Raw genomic sequence first — 25,175 nt, 5'->3', positions numbered from 1 at the left:
CAACATTTGTTCATCTGTGAAGTCTCTTAGAGTTTCTATAGACATAGGAACAGCTCACAATTTAGAAATAGTTGTTGAAGTTTATTTGTACATTTGAGGAGTTGGATCCTAAAACATATTTTGTCATGCAAGATAAAAAATGGATAAGTAGCACAAGATTGGACAAAAGTCCTCATTAACATGGAAGTTGAACTAATACAGTATTAGAGCCTGATTTTTTGGTCCAAAAAGTTTGGGACTATCTAATAGAAGACATCATAGAAAGAAAACTTTCTTTCAGTACTGGAAAGACTCTGGGAAAATTTCCACAATACGTAAAAAAGATTGTCTTTGGGAGTCCACATGCTTCTGAATGTTTCTCCTATCTCCTATTCATTTTCTGTCTTGGGTATTCCAAAATGTTTTATTTTCTAAAATTATTTGGAAGAGCCTGATTTTTAGAATGGATTTCTTTTTGTTCTTCACATATTAGCAAAGCACCACTTAAGCATTCCACTGATATATGTCAAAGAAACAAACTTTTATACCTAAACTGGATGTAAGTACAAAACTTCTGTTTTGGCAACTATTTGGCCTGCACATTTTGGGACTTACCTTTGCAATCACTCACTCTGTTACTGCTACTAGGGTCATGCAATTTTATTCGGAGGGTTCAAAACTCAAGTCACCTTGCCAAAGGGATGAGGAAAACTGGATGGAGTTGATTTACAGTGTTATTAATTCCTTTTTATTTATCCATCTCTGCAATGTTAATTTGTTAGAAATGCCTAATTAATGTCTATTTTCACACATTGCTCTAATATAATTTATCTCATATTAAATATTTGTTGAAGAACTTATGCAGATATCGACCAGGGAACTCCTTTCTTTGTTGGCCATTTATGGAAGCTATCTATCTATCTATCTATCTATCTATCTATCTATCTATCTATCATCTATCTATCATCTATCTATCATCATCTATCATCTATCTATCAATCATCTATCTATATCTATCTATCTATCTATCTATCTATCTATCTATCTATCTATCTATCTATCTTCTATCTCTATGACTGTCTCTACCTCTACCTCTATCTCTATGCCTATTTCTATCTCTATCTCTCTCTATATCTCCCTCTCAGGAATCGGGAGTCAGTTTGTTGTGGATATTGAACTGGACAATTACCAAGAGGTGGACTTTAAGCTTGTGCCAATACCAATAGAATCTGCATTTATGAAAGAGCCTTTCTAAGAAAACAGGTTAAAAACAAAGCAGACAAGTTCATTGGTTGATCTCTTCCCACTCACCCTATAACCCTTGGACACAGACAATGGGGTGGTGAGACCTTGGGGGGAGAGGGAGAGGCAGGAGCAGGCTGGAAGAGGTTAATGGGGGGAAAAGGAGGACCTATGTAATACTCTCAACAATAAAGATAAAAAGTAAAAACAAGTTAAAAACAAACAAACAAAAAAAAAAAAAAACAGACATGCAGAGAGAAACAGAGATGTAAAATGCCTACAAAGACAAAAAGGCAGAGAGGTTACCTGATTGCTTTGGGATCAACTGAAACCAGGTATACTGCAAGCACGTTATTTCCTTGAGATTCTCTCATATCTTTTCAGTAAACTTGATAATTTGCAGTTTATGCAGGTGTATGTTTCTTGCAACCAAATGATTTTCTGGCTCATTCTTTGTACCATATTGAGAATTTGGAAACAAATAAGTAAACTTTCAGATGGAAAATATGACTCATTGAAGAAGACAGGGAGAAGAATGAGAAAAACATCGCCCTTCCACCCCCACTCCTGCTTTTGATATATTTTTCCTTATAAACTATAGGGCTCATGCCCCATACTAGGCAAATATCAAAGTTGGAAGTTTGCCTTTGATGTTCTTATTCTTTCCTTTTATTCATTCTCTAACTTATAGAAGCACTACCTTCTCTTTTTGGTATTTAGAGACTCATGCTCTATCTCTCTCCCTCTTATCATAACCAATCTCTCTCCCTTTTATCATGACCAATACATCTGATACATTTATTTACACAAAGGAAAATATAATTTTAAAGCTATCTCTCCCTCTGTCATTATTCATGCATATATGTCAGAGAATTTCCCTTTTAACAGTATTCAAAATGTTAAGATTAAAAGTAAATCTCAAATTGGGAAATTTCAGCTGGTGAAAAGACTTGCCTTTTGTGGGCAACCGGAACATGTTTGGAATCACACTGCAGAGATGGTTGTCTCCTCTGTTTCCGTGTTAAGCCTTGCTCTGACTTGAGTATGTCTGTGACAGTGTGTGGAATGTGAGTATTTGAGAAGAGACCACCCTGCCTGTTTGGATTAGTGTCTGTATCTATTTTAACAAGTATGGTGCCTGGGAGTTCAGTTATTATGAGTTCAACTCTAGTTAGGGGTTCTGCATACATTTCAAGGGTAAAGGGCAAAGTACTTGTAGTCTTTTCTCTATGCTTCATACAACTCTTTGAAATATAATATTTTCTCTTAAGTGGACATGTCTTCAAAATGAGCCAGCTAGTTGACAGATAGCTTGCATATGCTTACGGGTAACTACATTCATAACATACAAGTATTCAAAAATGCCAGAATTGTTTTCTCAAAATTCAATTTTGCATAGTTCTGGTAATTAACTCACTGTCAAACTCTGCATAAATTTGAATTGCTCCAGTGTGTAATTGCCAAGCTTCCACAAAGCTTGAATGGAGATCAAACAAAAACTCTCAACCTCAGTAATGACAATGACAATATAAGACCAATTCCAGATTTTTTCCATCATATAATCAATAAAATCATATGAATTTGTAAAAAAGTCCCATCAAATCTTTGAACATATGCATCTTCAAACTTGAGTAACATTCAAGATCACAGAAAAAGTCTGAGCAAATTTGGTTTTCTGTTGAACTCATCCAGGCTCAACTTAAACCTGGTGTGGTTAGGTCCGTTTATTGTAAGGTATCATATCACAGTTTCCTGCTACTGAATAATGATGCCAAAGAAGTTTTTCTAGAATCTTTTTTTCTGGAAGAGGGTGTGCAGTAGAGTCACAAAAAACCAAGTGAAGTAATTACAGATGTGGACTCTATTTCAGGCCATAATCTTGACTCATGATAGAATTATACATTTTGTTCTTAAATTTCCCCATTTGAAAAACAGGATAAGACATTAGCCGTGTCCAGAACTGTCCAAGGAATTGCAGTTCTGGGTGATCTGATGAGTGCTGACCATAACCTAAAGTCAGGGACCTTGTGTTTGTCCCTAACACTACTGTCTTGGTGCGAATTGCTATAACAAAATGTCACAGATCAAGTAGCTAATAAACAACAGACATTTATTGCTCACAGTTCTGGAGGCTGGAAAGCCCAAGATCAAGGTGCCAGCAGATGTAGCGTCTGGTGAGAACCTACTTTCTGGTTCATAGATGGCCATCTTTTTATTGTATCCACGTATGGCAGAAGGGACGAGGAATCTCTCTGAAGCCTCTTTTATAAGGGTGCTAATCCCATTCACTAACGATCTGTCCTCATGATTAATTACCTCCCAGAGCCCCCAATCCCAAATACCCTCACATTGGGATTAAATTTCTACTTATGAATTTTGGGGGAATACAATCAGTATATGGCAGATACTATTAAATTGTTTTCTAACCTGAGATCGGTAATTCATTCATTTATCTCACTAATCTTTTTGAGTTTTCTATTAGATGCCAAGCTTGGTGCTGGGAAGAAGAAATTCAGAGATGAATAAGCAGTCTAAAGAGTGTATGGGTTGGCAAACAATGTGGAATTACAGTGATAGGAATATGCAAAAGTATTATGTGAACCCTGAGGAGTGGCACATAGCCCATTTTAATGGAATGTCATGGGATGGGAGAAGAGGAGAAGGGAAGAAGAATTTAGGAAGCCATGATGCTTGGGTTGAATCTTTAAGTATATTTAGGTGGAAACCAGGTTTAGAATACAGCTTGAGCAAAGGAATCCATAAAAAAAAATAGCAGAGAATAAGCATTTGGTGTTCTGATGTTAAGGGTGAGGTAAAAGCACCGAGGGATTTGTAAAACTAAAGAAACAGGTAGGGGCCTGATAGTGGAGGATCACAGATGTCATCAAGTCCCATAAAATCTCTAATCTAAATACCCTTTATCAGATTAGGGGAGACTCACCATTTCTTAATCATCTTTCTAGCTCCCAAACATAATTCAGACCTACTACTGAGTAAATACTTACTACATATTTCTCTACCTCTAGCTCTTTTTATTTGTTGTGTTGTAAAAAAAAATAGTCATTTTTACTTTTAGATAATATCACAGATTTTAGTCATGTAAAATTGGCTGAAAATTTTGAATCTATAAAATAATGTAAAACATAACTTCATCCATTATTTCATGTCTCACAGAGTGCAAAATATTTAAGGCAACACAAATTTATTTACCAAAATGAAAAAACCCCACACTCGATGAGTGGTATCTAGGTGCTAAGCCCTGTGCTACAACTTGGCCTGTGAATTATTTAAAACATACAAAACCTCATCAAGTAGATTCTATTATGCGCACTTTACATATGGAAAAGCAGGTGTCAGAGGTGTGAAATAACTTGCCCATGTTAAGTAAGGAGGCAGGGTTTGAACCTCAGTCTACTGGCTTCAAACCTCTAAATATATCATAGCACTTCCAGCGCTAGATACGCAAACAGGAAAGAACCTCTGTTTAGATTAATGTAAAGTTTACACACACAGAGACACACACACACGCACATGCGCACACACACACACAAGTAATTTTTTTCTTTATTTGGTGATATTTGAGTTTACATTACTAAATAGTTTTAGGAAATGTTTGACCAAAGCATTTAACTAACATGTTTCATGTTGCTTTAATTAATCAGGACCTTCTGATTTGGGATTGATGAAAAAAACAACCTCTCTTGTACTTCCTTTCTTCCTTCATCTTTCCTTCCTTTAAAATGTCACTCCAAAATCATTTGAATATACCTCTTGACTAGAACTGCTTTAAATTGAGTTGCGGGAGGAAACCTTGTCTTTCCTCCTGTAGTTCTTGGAAGGCTTCCGCTCCCTCTGTGGTTAAACATAACATGCCCTTGGCATATTTTCCTTCCAGGGTGGTTGTCTGAATAGTGGCATTCAGGCTGTCAGAACTCCCTCTCGGCCTGGGACTATGAAGTCAGGGCTTATAATGTACAGTTTGTTATTTAGAATAATAAAATAATAATAAAGCGAGAGCTTATGATGTACAGCTTATTATTTAGAGTGGACACCCAATGTCCCTTCTGAACAGAAATGAAAGGGACAAGAAAGTAACGGTAGCCAGATTTGTATTTGGAATAAATGTACCTATGGGGGGCAATTGTATTCACACCTTGGGTTGTTTATAATGTCTATGTTCTGTTTTAGCTAAAAAAGACAAAAGCAACTCTAATTTCTTCACATGGGGCTCAATGTATTTCCAAGTTTGAGTAATTTTTCTGCTAAAATGTTTGAATAAAGGGACGTAAAGAAAGATAACAATTTCATTTTTAACTGCCATTTAAAAACTTGCTTTCTCATTAGTAATTTTTCCCATATGTTATCCAAAGAATTGGCACTTGCCTACCCCTAAGCTTTTCTATCTTTCCTAGTCATTCTTTTCTCTATTTTTTTTACACTTGGACATTCTCAGTATTTCCCTGCTGAGAGATAGAACACCAAGTTTCAGAGCCTCAGTCGAAGGCCCACACTTCACACAAGACTAATTAACAAATGGAGAATATGATGGTTCATTTTTGTGTCAACTTGATTGGGACCTGAGGTGTCCAGATTTAACATTGCTTCCAGGTATGTCTTTGAAGGCATTTCCAGAAGAGATTATCATTTGAACTGATGTACTGAATAAAGCAGTTTGCCCTTCCCAATGTGGGTGGGCCTCATCCAATCCATTGAGGGCCTCAATAGACCAGAAAGATGGAAGAAGGGTGAATTTACTCTTTCTACCTGACTGCCTGAACTCACACTTTAGTCTTCTGTCCTTGGATTCAGAATTAGACCATTGTCATTTCTGTTTGTCAGGCCGTGGTCTTGGATTGGAATTCACATCACTTGTTTTCTTATGTCTCCAGATAAAAGCTTGTGGGACTTCTCAGCCTCCATAGTCACATGAGCCAATTACTTGTAATTAATCTAATTATACTAGTATGTATAATAATATACACTAGTATGTAATATCCTATAGAATATATTCCATTGATTATGATTCTCTGGAGAACCATGACTGATACAGAGGGCATGTGCATTATTATATCCCTCCCAAGAATATTATCTTTTCTCTTTTCCCCAATATTTGAGTTTGAGACCTTACTGCACAGACCCAAAATGGCACACAGTCTGACAGCCCCTATATTCTTGAAGCCTTTAGCGTTCTTTCTCCTATCTGTCCTCTTCCTTCATTGAAAGTTCAGACATGACTAGAAAGTAAGCCAGTTTTGTCGCCAGTTCTCTTGTCCTTCCTTTCTCCCTTCACCTTTCCTTCCTTTAAAATGTCTACACTCTGACAGCACTCTGGGACGCTGGAGCTTTCTTTTGCCATCATCAATCATCAGATGCGTTCTCCCAAGTTCAAGAGAAGTTCACTGGCAAATTAATTTGAAATACATAATCATTGGCTGATAATAATAATATATTAAATTTGCCTAATCTTCCTAAAGGAGTAAGTGATATGATATTTTGACACCGTCTCACAAGTGAAAGACAAAGCAGCTGTTTTGCACCATAAAGAATCATGTCTTCATGCAGTAGATGGCCATCTCTAGACCATTGTGGAGTCAGTCCTGCCACTCAAATTTCTCAGCCCTCAAAGGCATCTCCCTGTCTCCCCTTTAAGACTGAAAAGTACTCATACAGTTTTTTTCATGTTAATGAAAAGTATTCAGCAATGTGTTTCTACATTGGATTTTTTTCTTTTAGAGTTAGGAAAGATTAAGTAAAATTCAAAGATCATATTATCAGATAGCATTTATTAAATCACTATAAATCATATAACCCCAAAGTAACCATAGAGGAATATGTTGCTCTTACATTAAGGAAGGAATAAGGAATTCATATTGAAATATGGTATTTTATCATATAGCACATAAGATCCCAGCATTAGCTCTTGGTCCAAGTGGCCCCTGTCCAATGTGTGTGTTTATACTGGCATCTTTTTTAATTTTTTAAATAAACAATTGACCTCTCACCATAACTTTTTTCTTAACATCTTCTAAAAGAGCTATGAACCATAATTGCATTGCTTATAATATATATAAAGGATACTTTTTTCCTGTAATTTGGTAAGAGTCTTAGATTTACAAAAAATCTTATAATTTCAAGAATATAAATGATGTAGATAATATAAAGAGCTACACTAAACATTAGAACACATGTGGTAATGTCTCTATTAAAAAGGCTATATTTTTAAAATGTTAAATTGCCTTAAAAATCATGGCTTCTTGCATTTAAACTTGTTCATCAAACTGCTTCGTTTCTACTTCCTGTTTTATTTTGTCCTGGGTGTGTCATTGAAAAGGATCGTTTAGTGCTTAACAGTAATGGGAATGCAAAAGTCTCGCCTAGGCTATTTCAGTGATCCTGACAGCAGTTCAAGTGATACCACAGTTTGTGTATGAAATAATTCAGGGTACAAAAATTGAGAAACAAATTTATACACCAATGCAACAATTTACTATTCACCTAATAAGGACTAGACCTGGGTTTGACACACCTTTGTCTCTAATCCTCACAACAAGCCTGGAAAGTAGGAATTCTTGCTGTGTTTTTGCAGAAGGGGAAACAGGTAGAGAGTTGAAGCAATTGTATTAAGGATACAGAGTTCCCATGTTTCAGAACAGTGATTTAAAGCTTAGCATGTTGCCTCCCAAACCCATGTTCTTACCACTAAACATCCTACCTCCTTATGATTAAGAAAGATGTGCCCCCAGTCGCAGAGGGGCCATCAGGAGAGAACTTGGGGATCAACAGAGGTGGGGCACAGACCCTCACCCCCCCAACCTTGCAGGGGCCTGAACCCTCACCCCGTCTGAGGGAGGTCTCCTGTCCCCATGGCTGCTTTGCTTCCCACACCCAGCTCAGATCGGGACACAGGTGACAGACAGTGACTTGGCCGACAGCAGCTGCCCTATATCTAAATCCAGCCTAGCACCAGGAATGCTCAGGGCCTACTCAAGAATGCAAATAATCCTTTCCACTAATATTTACAGGGTAAATTAAGATTGTTGGTAGAGTATTAAATTTGACAGTAAAATAATAATCAAGTTTTCAGATTAATTTAAATAGGCTAATTGAAATAAGTGAATATTCAAGAAAATTTAATTGTACTGGACAAAAAGCTGTTCCTAATGTGGTAACTAAAATTTCTATTGGTAGTTCATCTCATGGTAAAATTTCTGAACATGCAATGAAACTAAAGCAGTCATATTTTTGTCAAAAAATTAAAATTTAAAGTCATCAAGACTGCATTATAAAAGTTACAAAAGCCTCCATTAATCAAAAAAGGGGGGATAGAAGGGTAATATCATGTAAGGAAAAATATCCTATAAGTAAATTACATCTAGAAAACTTTTACTTTACAAAATTAGTTTTCATTTGTAATGCTAACAGCAAGACACCCATGAAAAACACACATGGTGTCTAAATAAGACAAAGGAAAATCGTTTGGGCAAAAATAAAAAGGATCCCAAATCAATTATATAGAAAAGATTCCTTTATTAACTTTTGGTCGAGAATATGTTTGTATATTTTCAGAAAACAACTCCAAGACCATGTGGATTCCTGCAACAGAGAGGAATTGACAGGTCTGCTCCAACCACGAAGACAAAAGGAGAAACAGTCCAGAGATGGAAGACGCTGATGACGCCTTGCCACGATAGCACTCAGCAGCTGTGCGACGCAGCAAGTTGCCTAGGACCAAACCTGAGAGGGTCGGACCTGCATTGCCACCATGTGCCCACAATCCAGATATCATTGCTGACATGTACACATAAAAAACTGTTTGACATTGAAATGGGGACTCAGAACTGTTGGACATGGAAATTGGGACTCAAACATTTTTTGTTATTATATGTTTATTTCTAGTCTGCAGAGGCAAGATTTTTTAAAGGAATGAAATGGGGAAAAAATAGATACAGAGGCAAAGAAGCATTGAACAGACTGTCAAACTACAGCCGGAAGGCAGAGGAGGTTGCGGGGGGGGGGGGGGGGGGGGGGCTGTAAGATATCAACCGAAGGACTTGTACGCATGCATTTAAGCATAACCAATGGATAAAAAACACTGGGTGGAGGGGGCAGGTAAAGGCATGTAGGGGAGGCCGGGGAAAGGTCAATGGGGAAGGAAAAAAAAAAAAAAAGGAGACATATGTACTACTATTTGTAATACTTCAAACAATTAAAAAAATAAAAAAGTAATAAAAAAATAAAATAAAATAAAATTTAAAAAAAAAAGAAAAAAAAAAGAAAGATGTGCCCCTGAAATAGTGTTTGGTTTTTCAAAAATGGAATCTGCTTTAATTTTTATATAATCTAATTTCTGGAATAAATAAAAAAAATGGTATCTGGGATAATGTTTCAGAATCTCCAGTGACACATTTTAAAGTCTTTTCATGTCGAAGGTAGTTTTCACATAGTATATAAATGTTTATACAAAAGTTATCATACTATAACATACTGCTTTTTTGTTTAAAAATTGTTTTTTAAATCTGTCCATGTTGCTATTAGTAGCCTTAGTTTATTCATTTTTTCTTCAACTTTTGTAGCTACAGCTTAATTATTATTCTTCAAAGTCATTTTGCCAAGTTATACTCCTAGCAATGTTGTATGAGTATTCCCGGGTTTCCATAGCCTTGCTGTTGCAGACACTACTAGTTTTCTATCCAATACTCATTTGCCATGCTTTTCTTACTAATAGAAGCCTGATTTTTTTTTTCCAGTGGCAACATGTATGACTTCCAAAAGTATATTTCCCAGCCTCCCTTGGTAACTAGAGGTGGCTACATGATAGAGTTCTGGCCAAGGAGATAAAATCAGAATCTATTGGATGTTCCTGAAAATGTTTTCATTTGTCATATAATCCTCCTTGTACTGCTTCCTTGTCTTTGAACTATCCTGGAGTGCAGACATGAGGTTAGAGAAAGAACAGTGATCTTGAACCCATGAGGTATCAGTATGAGGGTGAAAGACTTATAATAAGGATGATGTGACAAAGATAAAAGGACCCAGGGACACCAATGGAGCTGCTGTACTGGCTACAGACTTCCAATGTCTGTACTTCTGGTTGTTGAAAAAAGTAAACCCTTATTAGGTAAGATCATTCTTCAGAAGAGAAAAATGGATCACTCTATTTCCTTTACATTCTTGGTAGGCTATTGAAATATTTTAAAAGATGATTTTTTGTATTTTACCCAACATTTTATGTTCAAAGATTTCAGAGTATCTAATCACCATGTTTTGCCAAGAAAATGAAGCCTTATTAACACTTTAAACTTTGCACTTTTAATTATATCAACATGCTTTCCATGTTGGTTTAAAAAAAGAACTAAAGTTTATAGTAACTTAATGACTCCTTTTGATTATTTCCCTCGTTTCATATAGACAGTCTTATTTCTGGTCCATTTTGTGGTAAATACAATACTAAAATTTTCTGTGATTTCAGTCATAAAAAAAAGTTGTGAGGAGAAGCATTTCTGGAGGGAGAGCATGAGGAGCTGGGCTGACCCTCTCCCCAGTAAAACACCATAACTGGGGAAATTCATGAGAAAACAACCATTTACAGTCTCTGGAAGTTGTCCTAAGCAAATGGAGAAATATTTATTTAGGAAAATCTATTAAATCTCAGAAGAGTGAGAGTCTGTGTCATGTGAGTCATGATGCACTCCATCCCCCCAACCCCTGCCCAACGTGATGGAAGCTCTACTCTGGGCTTACGCAACCAAGAAAATGGAGCTCTCTTTTCTCCCAGCTCCCAGTCTATGATACATTTTATCCCCATGAAGGGGAGGCTATCAGCACTTCTCACCCTCCATAGTACTGTGTGGTAGAAACTCTATTCAGGTTAGCACTGAAGTCTGAGACTCTCTTGTTCTACCAAATTCCCAACTATAGAGTCAGGGATTGCCTTTACCCCTGTTTGTTCACAGGGTAGAGATTCTACACTGAGAAAGGGAATCCAAGACTAAGGATTACTGCCTCCACTTAGTACCCTATTCACAGAGTAGCAATATCTCTCCCAGAGAAGCAGACCTTTATATAAGTTCTGTCCAGGCAGGCTATAACCCCATAGTTCACCTCAAGGAGTCTGGGTTTATTTGGAACAGAGTGTGGGATAGCTCAAGCCTAAACATGTTGTGAAAGATAAAAAGCAGGTTTTGGTGGTGAGCAGTTAAGGGAAGGCTGGCAGCTCTGTGACAGTAATAACTAAAATGGTAGCTTAGCTAGATGTTTAGTGAAGAGAACCAGGAAAAGAGAAGCATAGTAGAGCTCTCCTCCGGTATGACCAAACCAGAAAGACTGGCTTCAAAGGCTATCATTGCTAAAAAGCTGGCTTTAATTGGTTCAGATAGTAGAGTGGTTTATGCCCTCAGGCATTTTTAAAGGGAAAAAAAACACAATCAACTAGCATTTGTTAAAGTATAGCAACTGGGCAAAGGTAATATTGGAAGCAGACCAGTAACTATCTTAGCATGAAGATCAGGGACAGACAGCCCAGCTAAAACCACAGTCATCTCTGAGCAAGATGGAATTCAGAATGACTGTGCACATGCCCAAGGCTTTGCCATCTGAGGAGTGACATTAGAAGTTTTACACTAAAGTAGAAATAGAATTCACTAAAATAGCCCATAAAGCCACTAAGCAGCCAAACATGAAACAGTACAATAAACCCCATGTTGACAGGAAGTCACTTTCCAGAGTTTTTATGTCAAGTTTTCAACAAAAAAAATTGCAAGACTTTTCAAAGAAACAGGGAAGTGTGAACCATATATAGGAAACAAACAAACAAGCAAGCAACAGAAACTACATTTGATAGGGCCCAAATGTTTGATTTAGCAAAGATGTGAATTTAGCAGCTATTATAAATATGTTCAAGGAACTAAGGAAAACCATCTTTATAGAATTAAAGAAAGACATTATAACAATATCTTATCATACAGAGAACGTCAACAGAGATAGAAATTATAAAAAGAATTATATGGAACTTTGGATTTGAAAAGTATAATAACCAATATGAAAAAAAAAATTAACTCGAGGAGGTCAATGGTAGCTTTAAATTTGTGGAATAAAGAAGCAGTGAACTTTAAAATACATTAATAGATATTATGTAACCTAAAGAACAAAGATGGGAAAAAATGAAAAAAAAATCAGCAGAGCCTCAGAGAAATACAGTATAGTATAAGTATAATAGAAGCACCAGAACACATTTTAAAGAGAAAGGAGCAGAGTATTTTAAAAAGCAATGACTGGAACCTCCCAAATTTGATTGAAACAATGTATATAGCCAAGAAGCATAAAGAACTCTAGAAGTAGGATGAACCCGAAGAGATCCACATCTAGCCACATTATATTCAAAAAAGATTGAGAGGCAAAAGCAAAATGAAAATTATGAAAATAGCAAGAGAAAAATAATTCACCAAGAACTTGGGTTTTCCAAATAAGACCAACAGCCACCTTATCATTCAAAAGAAGGAAACTAGAAGACAGTGGGATGACATATTCAAAGAGCTGAAAGAAAATATCATTAGAATCCTCTTTGCTGGGTGTGTGGTGTTTGTATTTTTTTTTTGGTTTATCTATTGGTTCTGTGGTGGCTTACCCCCACATACATATATATATATTCTCCTTTTTATTTCTTTGTCTTTTATCCCTTATCTTTTTCTCTCGCTTCGATAGCATTTGTGCTCTCTTTTCTCTGCCCTAACGCTCTTTGCTCAGGTGGTCACTTATATTGGGGTTATTGGTGTTGTGTGTACATTTGTACTTAGTTCCCTCTGTGTTGTGTCTTGTTGAGGTGAATTTTATCCTGTCTGGTCAAGGGGCTTGAGAGCAAGCCACATAACCAGACACCTGGAGAGGAAACTCCATCCACGAATGGGTCAATAACACCCCAGATCCAACTATAGAGGCAGGAAGAATGCGGCAGTGAGGGAAAGAACATGAGTGAGTGAGGGAGAAAAAGAGGAACGTGTGGGTGGTCAGGTGGGGGATGTATCTGTGTGTGTGTGTGAGAGAGTGAGTGAGGCACAGTTAGATCCCACAGGACCTTCAGGGGCAGGCTAATCAGGCTCGCCTAACTAGGCAGCTTCTGCCACCATTGCAAACAGTACCAGGAGGCCAGCTTGTCCTTAGAGGCCTAGCCTTTTTGAAGGGGGGAGCTGCAACCACATGAGCAGCTTGCCCCATCTGAGGAGCAGCAGCTGTGTGAGCACCCTGCCCACATCCGAGGAGCAGCACCTTTGTGAGCAGCCCACCCCCTTCTGAGGAGCAGCAGCCACACGAGCAGCCTCCCCCCATCTGAGGAGCAGCAGCCACATAAGCAGACCACCCACGTCCAAGGAGCAGCAGCCCTGTGCAGTCCACACTGGTCCAAGGAGCAGCACCCACATGCAGCCTGCACCTGTCTGATGAAAAGGAGCCGGGTGAGCGGCCCGACCCTGTCCGAGGAGCATCAAGAGCACGAGCAGCTCACTCCCATGTGAGGAGCAGCAGCCGCATGAGCAGACTGCCCCACATCCGAGGAGAAGCAGCTGCACGAGCAACCCACACCTGTACAAGAAGCAGCAGCCTTGCAAGCAACCTGCCCCTGTCCAAGGAGCAGCGGCATCACGAGCAGCCCGTCCCATCTGAGGAACAGCAGCAGCACACAGCCAGCCCCCATCTAAAGAACAGCAGCCACGTGAGCAGTCCGCCCCTGTCCGAGGAGCAGCAGCCCCGTGAGCAGCTGGCCCCCGTCGAAGGAGCAGCGGACACGAGCAACCTGTCCCCATCTGAGGAACAGCAACCTCATAATCAGCCCACCCCTGTCCAAGGAACAGCAGCTATACGAGCAGCCTCCCCCAGCAGCCAGAGGAGGCACTACTGCTGCGAACAGCACCCACCAGAGGAGCCGGTGGCAACTGAGAAGCAGCTGCTCCCGTAACTGCCCGAGGAGCAACCGCAGCCAGAAAAGCCACTGCCACCCAAGGAGCAGCCCCTGCACAGCTCGACATCTAGATCAGTTGTAAGACCAAAAATGGGTAGACAAAGATACCCCCAAAGGAAAGAAAAGGAGGAATCACCAGAAAAGCAGCTAAGTGAAACAGAAGCATGCAATATGTCAGAAAAAGAATTCAGAATAAGGTTAATAGAGTTCATAAACCAGATGGAAGAAAAAATCAACACCTTATGTAAGAATCAAGAAGAAATGGATGAATAAATCAACAACTTATGTAAGAATCAAGAAGAAATGAAGAATGATATAGCTGCAATAAAAAACACCATGGAAAGTTTCAACAGTAGACTAGGAGAAGCGGAGGACCGAATTAGTGAACTAGAAGACAGGGAAGCAAAACACAGCCAAACTGAATTGCAACTGGAGAAAAAATTAAAAGACAAGAGGAGAGCCTAAGGGAGCTATGGGACAACATGAAATGAAGCAACATACAAATAATAGGGATGCCAGAACAACAGGAAGAGGAACAAGGGTTAGAAGAACTATTTCAAGAAATACTGTCAGAAAACTTCCCTGATGTGGCAAAGAAAAAAGTTACACAAGCACAGAGAGTCCCAAACAAGATGAACCCGAAAAGACCCACACCAAGACACATTATAATTACAATGGCAAATATTCAGGACAAAGAGAGGATCTTAAAGGCTGCAAGAGAGAGACAGAAATTTACATACAAGGGAGCTCCCATTAGATTATCAAATGATTTCTCAACAGAAACACATCAGGCCAGAAAACAATGGAAGGAAATTTACAAAGTGATGCAAACCAAGGGACTGAATCCAAGAATACTCTATCCAGCAAGGTTATCATTCAAAATTGAAGGGGAAGTAAGGAGCTTCACAGACAAAAAAAAAATGCTAAGGGAGTTTATCACTACCAAGCCAGCAATGCAAGAAATGCTAAAGGGACTGGTGTAAAAAGAAGAAATAAAAAGGTAAGAAGGAACACAGACACAAAAAATAAAAATGGCTACAAATAAGTTCCTTTCAATAATAACTTTAAACATAAACAGACTAAATGCTCCAATCAAAAGACATCGAGTGGCTGAATGGATAAAAAAACATGACCCATATATATGCTGTCAATAAGAGACCCACCTCAGAAAAAGGACTTATACAGACTGAAAGTGAAGGTATGGAAAAACATCTTTCAGGCAAATGGAAATGAAAAAAAAAAGCTGGGGTAGCAGTACTTATTTCTGACAAAATAGACCTCAAAGTAAAGGCCATAACAATAGATAAGGAAGGCCACTTCATAATAATAAAGCGATCGATACAACAGGAGGATATAACCCTGATAAACATATATGCACTCAATGCAGGAGCACCCAAATACATAAAAAAACTCCTGGAAGATATCAAGGGAGAGATCGACAACAATACAATCATAGTAGGGGACTTTAATACACCACTGACATCACTGGATAAATCCTCTGGACAAAAAATCAGCAAAGAAACAGCAATTCTAAATGACTCACTAGATCAGATGGACCTTATTGACATCTTCAGAGCATTTCACCTCAAAGCCACGGAATATACGTTCTTCTCAAGTACGCATGGGACATTTTAAAAAATAGACCACATATTGGGTCACAAACAAAGTCTCCCCAAATTTAAAAAGATTGAAATCATATCAAGCATTTTCTTAGACCACAAGGGCATAATATTAGGAATAAACCACAATAAAAACATTCCAAAAAATTCCAACACTTGGAAGTTGAATAGCTTGCTATTAAACGATGATTGGGTTATCAATGAGATCAAAGAAGAAATTAAAAACATCCTGGATACTAATGACAATAAAAACACAACAATGCAAATACTATGGGACACAATGAAAGCAGTCCTGAGAGGGAAGTTCATAGCTCTAGAGGCCTACCTCAAAAAACAAGAAAAAATGGTAATAAATCATCTAACTCAACAACTCAAAGAATTAGAAAGAGAGCAACAAGAACAGCCCACATTGAGCAGAAGGAAGGAAATAATAAAGATCAGAGCAGAAATGAATGACATAGAGACCAAAAAAATTATACAAAAGATCAATGAAACCAAGAGCTGGTTCTTTGAAAGGATAAACAAGATGGATGAACCTATAGCCAGGCTCAGCAAGAAGCAAAGAGAGAGGACCCAAATAAACAAAATCAGAAATGAAAGAGGATAAATAACAACAGACCCCACAGAAACACAAAGGATTATTTAAAAATACTATAAACAACTCTATTTTAACAAACTAGACAACCTGGAGGAAATGGACACATTCCTAGAAAAATACAACCTTCCAAAACGTACTCAGGAAGATATTAAAAATCTCAATAGGCTGATAACTATGGAAGAAATTGAAGCAGTCATCAAAAAGCTTCCAGCAAACAAAAGCCCAGGGCCAGATGGCTTCACAGGGGAGTTTTACCAAACATTCAAGGAAGAACTAAAACCTATCCTCCTCAGACTATTCCAGAAAATTCAAGAGGAAGGAACACTTCCAAGCTCCTTCTATGAAGCCAGCATTACCCTAATACCAAAACCAGATAAAGATAACATAATGAAAGAGAATTACAGACCAATATCCCTCATGAACATAGATGCCAAAATACTCAACAAAATTCTAGCAAATTGGATCTAGCAGTACATCAGAAAGATCATACACCATGACCAAGTAGGATTTATCCCGGGGATGCAAGGATGGTACAATATTCGCAAATCAATAAACGTGATATACCACATAAACAAATTGAGAGATAAAAATCACATAGTCATATCAATTGATGCAGAAAAAGCATTTGACAAAATCCAACACCCTTTCTTGATAAAAACTCTCAGCAAGGTGGGAATAGAAGGATCATACCTCAATGTAATAAAAGCCATATATGACAAACCCACAGCCAACATCATACTCAATGGGCAAAAACTAAAACCATTTCCCCTAAGAACAGGAACAAGACAGGGATGCCCCACTCACCACTCCTGTTCAACATATTGCTGGAAGTACTAGCCATTGCAATCAGACAAGAAGAAGGAAAAAAAGGCATCCAAATTGGAAAAGAAGTAGTAAAACTGTCCTTATTTGCAGATAACATGATACTGTACATAGAAAACCCTAAAGACTCCATCAAAAAATTATTAGACTTAATAAATGAATTCGGCAATGTAGCAGGATACAAAATTAATGCCAAGAAATCTATGGCATTTCTATACACCAATAATGAACTTACAGAAAGAGAGACTAAAAAAGCAATCCCATTTATCATCTCACCAAAAAAATTAAGATACCTAGGAATAAACTTAACTAAGGAGGTAAAAGACCTATACGCGGAAAACTACAGGACACTGAAAAAAGACATAGAGGAAGACATAAACAGATGGAAGAACATACCATGTTCATGGATTGGGAGAATCAACATCATCAAAATGTCCATACTACCCAAAGCAATCTATAAATTCAATGCACTTCCCATTAAAATACCAACAGCATATTTCACAGACCTAGAACGAACTTTCCAAAAATTCATCTGGAATAAAAAAAGACCCCGAATAGCCTCAGCTATCCTGAGAAAGAAGAACAAAGTAGGTGGGATCTCAATACCAGATATCAAGTTGTATTACAAAGCCACTGTTCTCAAAACTGCCTGGTATTATCACAAGAATAGACATATAGATCAATGGAATAGAATAGAGAACCCAGAAATTGACCCAAATCACTATGCTCAATTAATATTTGACAAAGGAGGCATGAACATACAATGGAGTCAAGACAGTCTTTTCAATAAATGGTGTTGGGAAAATTGGACAGATACATGCAAAAAAATGAAACTAAATCACCAACTTACACCATACACAAAAATTAACTCAAAATGGATCAAGGACTTAAACATATGATGGGAAACCATAAAAATACTAGAGGAATCCATAAGCAGAAAAATCTCTGACATATGCCAGAGCAATTTCTTCACTGATACTGCTCCTAGGGCAATGGAAACTAAAGAGAAAATAAACAAATGGGACTACATCAAAATAAAAAGCTTTTGCACAGCAAAGGAAACCATGAATAAAACAGCAAGAAAGCCCACTGCATGGGAGAACATATTTGCCAATGATATCAATGATAAGGGTTTAATCTCCAACATTTACAGGGAACTCATGCAGCTTAACAAAAAGAAGATAAACAACTCAATCAAAAAATGGGCAACTGATCTAAATAGACACTTTTCGAAAGAGGACACAAGGAAGGCCAAGAGACATATGACAACCTGCTCAAAGTCACTAATCATCAGAGAGATGTAAATCAAAACAACAATGTGGTACCATCTCACACCTGTCAGAATGGCTATTATCAACAAGTCAACAAATGACAAGTGCTGGCGAGGATGTGGAGAAAAAGGAACCCTCGTGCACTGCTGGTGGGAATGCAGACTGGTGCAGCCACTGTGGAGAACAGTATGGAGTTTCCTCAAAAAACTAAAAATGGAACTCCCATTTGACCCAGTAATCCCACTTCTAGGAATATATCCCAAGAAACTAGAAACACGAATCTGAAAGGATATATGCACCCCTATGTCATAGCAACACAATTCTCCATAGCTAAGATTTGGAAACAGCCTAAGTGCCCATCAGCAGATGAGTGGATTAAAAAACTGTGGTACATCTATACAATGGAATACTACGCTGCAGTAAAAATAAGGAGTTCTTACCATTTGCAACAACATGGATGGAGATGGAGAGCATTATGCTAAGTGAAATAAGCCAGGCAGAGAAATATCTATATCACATGATCTCACTCATTTGTGGAATATAATGAACAACATAAACTGATGAACAAAAATAGATCCAGAGATAGAGAAACATCAATCAGAACGTCAAACCTCAGGGAAGGTAGGAGATGGTGAGGGTAAGGGGGAGAAATCAACCAAAGGACTTATATTCATGCATATAAGCCTAATCAATGGACACAGACAACAGAGGGGTGGGGGAATGAATAAGAGGAGTAATGGGGGAGTAAGGACACATATGTAATACCTTAATCAATAAATAAATTTAAAAAAAGAACCTAAAAATAAAAGAAAGAAAATATCATTAATCAAAATTCTTATGTCAAGCAAAAGTATCTTTTAAAAATTACAGCAACATAAAAACATTCTCATATATACAAAACTAAGATAACTTTTTGCAAGCTAACCTGCCTTATAAGGCATATTAAAATAAATTCTTCATGCTAAGGCAAGTGATCTCAGACAATAATTCAAACCTATGAAAAAACAATATTGATAAGGTAATTATGTAGCTAATTATAAAAGACATAAATTGGCTATTTTCTCCTTTAAGTTGTATAAAACAATATTTATGTAATTATTTTTTGTGCTTATAGCATACTAGAGGCCTGGTGCACTAATTTGTGCACGGGTGGGGTCCCTCAACCTGGCCGGCGATTGGGGCCGACAGGGGCTGTCTCACCTAGTCACGATCAGGGCCAATCTGTGTGGCCGGCAAGGTGAAGGGAGGTTGGCCGGCTGCGGGAGGTTCCTTGTGGGAATGTACTGACCACCAGGGGGCAGCTCCTGCATTAAGCATTTGCCCACTGGTGGTCAGTGTGCATCATAGCTACCAGCTGGTCGTAACAGTCACTTGTGCTTTTATATATAGAGACAGAAATACAATAGTATATCCTATATAATAAAAGCCTAATATGCAAATCGACCGAACAGTGACATGACCGGCAGAACGACTGGTCACTATGACACGCATTTATCACCAGGGGGCAGATGCTCAATGCAGAAGCTGCCCCCCAGCCCGCCCAAGGCAGGTGCCAGCGGGGGCCCCCCCCGATCGCCCCACCGGTCACCCTGCAGAGGGAGGCAACTGGTGGTGGGGGGCGGGGCCAGTGAGCAGGCAGTGCCAGGCCAACCCAGGCAGGTGCCTGCGGGGGCCCCCATGATCGCCAGCTGGTTGTCCTGCAGAGGGAGGTGTCTGGCGGTGGCAGCAGGGGGTAGGGCCAACGAGTGGGTGGTGCCAGGCTGGCCAAGGCGGGTGCCAGTGGGGGCAACCCTATCACCCTGCTGATCGCCCCACAGATCAGCCCCAATCACTGGCCAGGACTAGGGACCCTACCTGTGCACAAATTTCATGCACTAGGCCTCTAGTTCATAAATAAAATAGGTGGGAACAAATCTGCATTGCAGTAATAAAGTGATACTGGATCATAACTTAAATTTTCAGGAAGCTGAAGAGAACCAGATTTAGCAAATGAGAAGGTTAATATAACAAACCCTGCAAAATAAATATATTTCTCCTTTCTTCTCTTAGCTTATTAAAAAGACATAAAATTACATAAAGTAATAATTATAATATTGTATAGTCATATACATAATATTTATAACAATGTAAAACAGTGATAGTACAAAGAAAGAGAAGAGGGGATTTATGGGGATTACATTTCTATATCTCACTGAAACAAAACAGGATAAATCTTAGGTATATTCTGATAAATTGAGATGCAAAGTTTTGTCCCAGAACAACCAGTAGAAAAGTAACTCAAAAAGTGTGATGAAAAAATTATTACAGAAATTAAAATAATAAATACTTGATCTCTGTTATTCTCTCAACTTCTTATAAGACATGTAATTATATAAAATAACAATGTGTTTTAGGGTGTGTAACATAGCCATAATATGTATAACATAGGACCATGAAAAGAAGGAAGAGGAAATAGTGCTATATAGGAATACATTTCTATATCTCACTAGAATTAAGTTAGTATAAATCTGAAGTAGATTCTGATAAGTTAATATGTCTAGTGTAAGCCTAGAGGAAACACTAAAAAATAACTTTAAAATATAGTGAAATAATGAATAAAGGAATTAAAAAGATATACCAAAGTTATTAATAAAAATTAATAAAATTAATGAAAAAGAAGTAAAGGAGGAATAAAAAAACAAAAATAGATATGAAACATAAGACTACAAGTAAAATATCAAATGTAAATTCAAACATATCAATATTAGCCTTAAGTATGAATGGATTAAATAGTCTAATTAAAACCCAAAGATTGTGAGACTGGACTTAAAAAAAAAAAAAAAAGATCCAAGTAGATGTTGTTTACAAGAGACTCATTTTAAATTTAAAGATACAATTCTTTCCCTTTATGTCCATCAAGATTTGCTTTACATATTTAGGTGTTCCTATGTGGGGCCCATAAATATTTACAAGCGTTACATCCTTTTACTGGATTGTTTCCTTTATTATTGTGTCCTCTTTTGTCTCTTATTGTAACCTGGGTTTTAAAGTCTGTTTTGTCAGATATAAGTATTGCTCTCCCAGCTTTTGTTTTATTTTGTTTAGTTTTCATTTCTTTTTGCCTGAAATAGCTTTTTCTATCCCTTTACTTTTAGTCTATGTGTATCTTTCATTCTGAGGTGGGTCTCTTGTAGACAGCATACAGATATGAAAACATAGAATTGGAAGCAAGTAACACTGTTTAAAAGTAAGACTATTCTTAACAGAGTTACTAGATGGAGAAGAAAGAAAAGATGTTCCAAAGAGAGGAAACAGCATGTGTTAAAGGACAGATCAAGTTATAGAAGTAGCCAGAAGGGCAGTACTGGGGGGGGGGGGGAAGGTGGGGAAATACCTGAAGAGAGGCTATCAATTTAAAGTTTTAATTAAAGTGTAGCATACAAATAGAAGAAGGCACATATCTAATGGTAGCCCTTGGTGAATTTTCACAAAGAGAGCAGGCCTATGTGGTCAAGAGACAGAATAAGAAACTGCATGCTATCAACCACCCAGAAATCTTCTTTTGCCCTTCCAGATACTACCTCTCTGAAAAAAGTAACCACAACCCCATTAAAAGGTTTAAAAAGTGAATGAGACATAAGTGTAGAGGATCAAACAAAATAGAAGGGATAAGTTGTGTAGGAGAAACAATTTTAGCAAGCTGTTAAATGGGATAATAAGCAGGAGATAGGAATTTCAAGTAAAGTAATCCCAATAGGGATGGAGTGAATAACAGAAATTACAGATTTAAGGGCAGTGTTTCCCCAACCTGACTGTGCATCACAATTATCTGGAAACTTTAAACAGAATATAGTTCCAACACCCACTGAATCTTCAGGTTTCAGTACCAAGAAGTAGCATTTTCAAAGCTCTCATATGTTTTCTCATGTCTGAGCAAATTTAGGAACCACTGACTTCACAGACAGAACACACAGGTCACAACACTAGTGAAATATGGGAGATGATGAAAAAGGACAAGTCAATGGAAACCATGGCATTTCTAGTTTGGGCAGCTGGGAGAGTAAGAATAAAACATTTGTTGAGCTTGAAGTGACTCTGGAGCATCAGAAGTAAATAGATGATAAGCTGCTGAAGTTATTGAGTTAAGAATAAACTGTGAGGCTCAGTGCCTTCCTCTCTAAAATGAATAATAATAAAAAAAGAATAAACTGTGATAAAAAATTGAAAATTTAATTTTGTCAAAGAGAGAGAGAGAGAGAAACCACGTGAGTGAGAAACATTAATTGGCTGCCTCCCACTCACGCCCCGACTGGGGATCGAACCTGCAACCTGAGTGTGCATCCTGACCAGAATCGAACCTGCCACCTTTTTGGTGCAGAGGATGCCACTCCAACCAACTGAACCACACTGGCCAGGGCAAATTTGGGAAATCTTAAATGTATGATTCAATTGTATTGAAAAGATTATTTACTTATTTAAACCATTTCTCAATTTTATGGCATTGACAGAGGAGTGACTATACTTTAGTTATTTTGAACTAAGTGTCTACTTCTGTCTTCCAAATGTAGTGTTAGGTGACTTAGAATAGTTTAGCAAATATGGATCTCTGTGACATCTTTGAATGTAATTAATAGCCATTGGTATTCTGAATTTAGGCCTTCCGGCTATATCTGTCTAGTGTTTTGAGATGAAGGAAGAAGTAATTAGAGAACAATATAAATGCCACAGCAGTATTATACACATAGATACGTTTTAACTTGAATCATTGGTGACCATATATAATTAAGTGGTATGATAAAATAGTTCTACTACTAGTAGAACTAGTGCTCCTCCATATGTTAGGAATGAATATTAAAACTCACTTTAAGGAAAAAGACTTAAAGGAAGGTTGCTTTACTCAAAATATGAAAGAGAAATTTCTTGGTCTTCTTTGTATGTGACCTGGAGGATTTTTTTCAAATTTTCAAATATGCTTTGTTAGAAGTAAAGTAATATTGGAATAAATATAATCACAAGGAAACATATTGCCATCCACTTTTAAATATTTTTGTTTTAAAGTTGTGTTAAAATACTTGAATAAGCTCACAAACCCAGTCCTAGAGCTGTGTATCTGTTGGTTTATACTGATAAACTAAACACTGGACTGGAGATTTTAATCCTGTTTCATATTTATTGCTCAACTAATAAAAACCATAAAATGTAAAGGCCTGTTCTACCAGTGAGTTTTCAATCAGATGGGGTGGATCTGGGTTTGTCTAGTGAGAGTAGATTCTAGCCCTTAGGTGCTGAATGGCCATGAGACCATCTCTTATTTCCCCATCTCTTTCTTCCTCCCCTGATATTTATTAGAGAAAAAATAAATAAATGAAGGAATAATAGATGAACTGGGTGAAAATAAATAGGCTCTGACCAACCAGGCATTAATCCTGTTCCCTTAATGAGCCAGTCGAGTTCTGTTATTTTCATCTGTTGGAATTCAAAAGGATATTGATCTCTTCAACTTTTAGTGGGATTTCTTCACTGCTTAGCATGATGTAATATTTTGTCTGTGGTCAATACTAAGAATGATCACCTGAAATTATGATGCAAACACTATGAAAGTATGATTTGATTTCTTTCAAGAGTTTTCTTACAATAATTTTAGCTCTCTTTTATTACATGATAATTTTCCATATCTGTTAAAATAGATTTGAAAATGTGTGTTTAGTAATAATTTAAATTGATTATTTAAGCCCAGCTGTATTACTTACTAGTACATCAGGATAAATGTCACCATTCCTAAACTACTTTATCAATACATTTCACTGGGCTCATTAATTCTCTGTCTTAATAGTGAAAATTAAAAAACAAACTATGAGAAGAGACAATTCACAGAGCTAGTATTATTTTGCCTTATGTCTTCAGAGGTTTATTCTGCTGTTTTGTAAGACATTCTTGAAAAAAAAAGAAACAATAAACTACAGCCCTGGACAGTTTGGCTCAGTGGATAGAGTGTCGGCCTGTGAACTGAAGGGTCCCAGCTTTAATTCCAGTCAAGGGCACGTACCTCAGTTGCAGGCTCCATCCCCTGCCCCAGTCCAGACCCTTGCAGCAGGCAACCAATCGATGTGTCTCTCTCACATCAATGTCTCTCTCTTTCTTTCTCCCGCTCCCTTCTACTCTCTCTAAAAATCAATGGGAAAATATCCTTGGGTGAGGATTAAAAACACACACAAAACACCTGCAGGTGAAATTATCGTTTCCTAGCTCTCTGTGCATATTGCTAGCCTAACCTAATGCTTATCAACAGGGTCTCTATGCTGTCCAGCTCTAAGGGGACATTCACACTGTGGCCTTTTGAATAGCTGTGTGTGTTCACCTCTGGTGGCATCATGTATAGGCTGCAATGTGAATGTACCCCTGGAATTGTGCATCCTGCTGGTCCTGCTTATATTATTAAACCCAAACTATTAACTTTGTTTTCTGTTTGCCCCACTAGAGTGAAAGCTACTTGAGGACAAGAACCATGTCATATTCAACTTTGCATCCCTGTCTCTAGCAAACTTTCTGGCATATTAGTACTAAATAAATGTTCATTGTGCAAGTGAATAGCCAGATGCATTTGATTCATGGAATAGTTCTCTGGAAAGCAGCCTCGGTGTGTGAAGTGTAATGTGATTCAGATGCTGTTGGAATTGTCTTCCATTGTTAGTCCAAAACTTAGTTGCTTAAGATAA

This window comes from Plecotus auritus (assembly GCF_963455305.1).
Source record: "Plecotus auritus genome assembly, chromosome: 3".
NCBI lineage: Eukaryota > Metazoa > Chordata > Mammalia > Chiroptera > Vespertilionidae > Plecotus > Plecotus auritus.
The sequence above is the reverse complement of the archived record's forward strand: the minus strand, read 5'-3'. Positions refer to the sequence as shown.